At 40.5% G+C, this 4,852-nt stretch overlaps 1 non-coding gene across 1 annotated transcript; it reads right to left on the bottom strand.

The window, feature by feature from the left end:
* Positions 1-2,477: 2,477 nt before the first annotated feature.
* On the bottom strand, positions 2,478-2,584 carry LOC148211844 (small nucleolar RNA R71). Its single transcript, XR_015790630.1, has one exon. It is a non-coding gene; the product is annotated as a small nucleolar RNA R71 (small nucleolar RNA).
* Positions 2,585-4,852: the final 2,268 nt, after the last annotated feature.

Below are 4,852 nucleotides of genomic sequence, written 5' to 3'. Positions count from 1 at the left end.
TGAAGGAGTGAGTGTCAGGGCCTCGGGTATAAATGGTCGGGGGCTGATACGTCACTAACGGAGTATCGAGGCCTCGGGTGCAAATGGTCGAGGGTCGATACGAGGAGTCTGATTACGCTTGTTTACATGCGTAAAAAGAATGTTTTAGATGCTGTTTTTACAATGTTTCAGCTTTGTTTCGGATTTTTCTCGATCATTTGAGTTCCAATTCATGCAAAATTCATATATTATGGTTTGTGGTTGACTTATATTGTATTTATGACATTTTAGGACCATTTGGGAGTGCAAATTAATCAAAAGAAGCAAAAAGACGGAAAAACCATCATGGGAGGCGCCAGGCGCCTGGGAAGCCTGCAGAAAAACAGGTTTTCTTCCAACTTTGCCCTTAATGAAACGCGTCTTCCAATGCGTTTTGGTGGTTCCAACCGATGCATACGTGTAGAAGAAGTGTTCCACTATCAGTTTGAGCACGATTTGGTCAGTCAAAAGAGTTGAAAATGGGTGATTCACCATCGTTTTAGGACCTACCTAACCAATTCTGCACAGCTATAAATTCCAGCAACTTCTCCACCAAAATCATCAAGCCTTGCTTCCTTCTCTTGATCATTTTTAGTGTTTCTTTGTTGCTTTCTAAGTACTTTTGAGTTGCTTTCATTAGTTACTTTTGGTTTTTAAATCCCGAGCACTTTACATTCTTTTATTGAGCTTGTTTTGTTTCCATTTGTACTTAGTCATTTTTTTACTTATTCAAATATATAAAAATCTAGCACTTTGCTTATTCTCTCTTTGCCTTTACTTTATTTTCAGTTAAGAGAGTTGTGTTTTTGGAGGAAAGAGCACGTGACACTCTCCCTTGCTTGAAAGAGAAGGGCGAAGCTCTCAATCCCGATAAAAACTCTCCATTAGATAACTTTTGTTTTTCACACATGCATTCCACATTCAACCATTTTACTTGCTGTATTTTCTTCAATATGTCTTTCTAAATTCCCGTCTCTAGCCCGGTTATGGATAGTTAGTCTTTTATGTCTAAAAAGGGTTGCTAAGACGTAGTGTTTTTTGCTTTCCATTCATTGCTCAACATGTTTTCCCAAAAAGTTAGGATTTAGAGAAGGCCACTGTAAGTCTTAACAAGTCAATACTGAAAAGGTTGCTTATTTGCATTGTTGAGTGGTTAAACCGAGGAGAGGAGCGCCTTAGACATAAGGGTTCCGCTTAAGTAGCCTAGACATAGGACCTTAACCCGAGGTTGCGACTATTTCCATCCTAAAACTAAGATATCTCTCATAATAGACATATTAGGGAATGTCTTAGGACTTTGAACTTGCTTAGACATAAGTCAAGTGAGAAGCGTAGTCGTTGGTTTCTAAAGTAAAATGCATATTGTCCTTAGCATGTCCTTGATTCTTTGATGGCTAACTTGAAGTAATTCGGGCTAGGTTTTATTATTATAAGTCCAAATCCCAAATCCAAAACCATTATTTGTGACCACTTCCCATTTTACAAGAATCACTCATTTCAACATTCACTATTCTTTAAAACTTCAGAGTTTGGAAATTATTTAGAAGTCCTTGAGGATCGATACTTGGATACTCCATCCATTTTATATTACTCTGACAGGTGTGCGCTTGCATCTATATAATTGTTACCACGCTTAGTGCGTGCGTTCAGCATAAACGCCCAGTCAAGTTTTTGGCGCCGTTGCCGGGGACTTTAGTTTTAAAATTATTTTCAAATTCTTTTAGTTTTTATTTTTGTGAATTGTTGTTGGGTGTAATTTCCATCCACCGTTTTTGTTCTATATTTTTGGTCGTTTATCTCACAAGGGTAAGTTAAAGTGCATGAGCACAAGATCTTTTCTTCTACCCCTTGACCCTGAGATTGAGCGGACCCTTCGAAAAACTAGAAAGGAGCAAAGACTTCGAAAACAACTAGAAAAGCAAAAAGAGAGAGAAGGTGAAATCAGTCCTGAAAGTGAGGTAGAGAGTACGAGCACATCAATGGCAGATATTCCACCTCGTGATCCGGTTGATCCACCTGCTGTTAACGGTAATATGAGGGATCATGCGAGAAATGATGAATTCAACCATATCCAGATGGCGGACAACAGAGACGTGGCAATGCGAGAATATGCCGCCACGGCTTTTCAGAACTTTGATTCAGGGATAGTCAACCCTATTCCAGCCCACGCAAACTTTGAGCTTAAACCAATGATGTTCCAAATGTTGCAGACAATTGGACATTTTGGAGGGCAGGAACATGAGGATCCACATGATCATCTGAAATCATTCATTCAAATTGCAAATGCATTTCGATTACCTGGTATAACAGACGATGCTCTGAGACTAACACTTTTTCCATTTTCTTTGAAGGACCAAGCTAGAGCATGGCTCAATGCATTTCCACCGGGATCCATCACCACATGGGGGTCGTTAGTGGAGAAGTTCTTAACAAAATTCTTCCCACCTACTCGCCACGCTGATATCAGAGAGGAGATCATCTCTTTTAGACAGTATGATCGTGAACCTGTTCACGAGGCGTGGGAGAGATTTAAAGAACTAATCAGGAAATGTCCGAACCATGGCTTGCCGGCATGCATCCAGATAGAACATTTCTTTAGAGGCTTAGATCATCCTACTAAGATGATGCTAAACAATGCTGCCAACGGAGCCTTTACAAAGAAGACATTCAACGAGATAGTTGACATCCTAAATGACTTAGCTTCACACAACGAACTATGGTGTTCGCAAAGATCTAGGGCAGCACCAAAGAAGCAAGATCCAGCTGGAGTTTTGGCTCTGGACATTGCGACCTCGATGCAAAAAGAGATGGTTACAATGAACCAGAGGCTGAAAGAGATGGCATTGGGAATAAAAAATCCATTAGCCACGCCGATACAACCTGTGCAGTCGGATTATTGCACTCCTGCCCCTGTTTGCCAAGTCAACGATCTCATTTGTTCATTTTGCAGTGAAAACCATATCTATGATAATTGTCCACATAACCCTGCTTCCGTTTTTTATGTAGGACATGGGAACAATAGGAACTTTAACCCATATTCGAACACCTACAACCCAGGTTGGAGGCACCACCCTAATTTCTCATGGGGAGGACAAGGAGGTTCGAGCGGTTTTAATCAAGGGCAGAGCCAGCAGAACAAGCAGCCCTATGTTCCACCTACACAGCAATACATCCCACCACCGCAACAGCAGTACAATCAGAGAACACAGACTCCACCAGTTCAAAATAACAACTCAAATCTTGAGAATATGATGAAGGAGTACATGGCCCGAACCGACGCAGTGATACAATCCCAAGCGGCATCAATGAGGAATTTCGAGACCCAATTGGGACAGCTCGCCAATGAATTGAAGAATAGACCACAAGGTTCTTTTCCAGGCCATACTGAATTACCAAAACGAGAAGGGAAAAAACAGTGCAAAGCTGTCACCCTCAGGAGTGGACTGGCATATGATGGACCAACAATGCCAACAACAGATGTACAGATTCCGTCCACTGAACCAATTGTAAAGATACCAGAAAATCCAACAACACCAGAAAAAGAAAATATTAGAAAAGGTAATGAGGACACCCCGAGTGTTCCTCCACAGGTACAGCCTTCTTTTACTCCTATTCCCCCGTTTCCACAAAGATTAGTTAAGAAAAATAATGATTCCCAGTTTAGAAAATTTTTAGATATTTTAAAACAACTGCATATAAATATACCATTAGTAGATGCTCTAGAACAGATGCCAAATTATGCTAAGTTTTTGAAAGATATAGTTTCTAGGAAGAAAAAAATAGGCGAGCATGAACTGGTAGCCATGACAAAATGTAGTAGTGAAGCTGTAGGCAGCCCGCTACCCATGAAATGTAATGATCCTGGCAGTTTTACCATTCCATGTTCCATAGGAGGAAAAAACTTAGGTAGGGCATTATGTGATCTAGGCGCTAGCATTAATCTTATGCCATTATCAGTTTTCAAATCTTTAGGCATAGGAGAAGCTAGACCTACTACGGTTACCCTCCAACTAGCAGATAGATCTATCATAAGACCTGAGGGAAAGATAGAAGATGTTTTAGTCCAGGTGGACAAATTCATTTTCCCTGCGGACTTTATCATTCTAGATTGCGAGGCAGACTTAGACGTTCCCATTATTTTGGGAAGACCATTTCTAGCCACTGGGGATACAGTTTTTAATGTAAGGAAGGGAGAAATTACAATGAGGGTAAATAATGAAGAAGTTAAATTTAACGTTCTAGATGCCATGAAATTACCAGGAGACTTTGAAGAGTGCTCTGCTATAAATAGCTTGAATCCTATTATGTTTGATGAGTTTTATGACTCGTTAGTTACAGAGATTGAAGAAGAGCTTGATAAGATAGCAGAAGGACCAGAAGATGTGGCTAATCCTATTGAAAAAATACAAAAAGAAGAATGCAAGTCGTTACTTCCGTCCATAGTGGAACCACCCACGTTGGAGCAGAAGCCATTGCCGTCGCATTTGAAATATGCGTATCTAGGGGATAACGACACTTTACCAGTTATTATAGCTTCTAATTTATCACCTACTAATGAATATTCTTTATTGCAGATTTTGGAGAAGCACAAAAAGGCCATTGGATGGACGATAGCAGATATCCGAGGGATAAGCCCGGCCTTTTGCATGCACAAAATTCTATTGGAAGAAGATGCTAAGAACTCTATTGAGAGTCAAAGGCGGTTGAACCCGAAGATGAAAGAGGTTGTAAGGAAAGAAATTCTCAAATGGCTTGACGCCGGTGTTATATACCCAATATCCGACAGCAGCTGGGTAAGCCCAGTACAGTGTGTACCAAAGAAAGGGGGTATTAC

Source organism: Momordica charantia (assembly GCF_013281855.1).
Source record: "Momordica charantia cultivar OHB3-1 chromosome 4 unlocalized genomic scaffold, Mcharantia_2.0 BLBB01000004.1, whole genome shotgun sequence".
Classification (NCBI taxonomy): Eukaryota; Viridiplantae; Streptophyta; class Magnoliopsida; order Cucurbitales; family Cucurbitaceae; genus Momordica; species Momordica charantia.
Note: the sequence above shows the minus strand (reverse complement) of the source record. Positions and strands in the feature narration are given on the sequence as shown.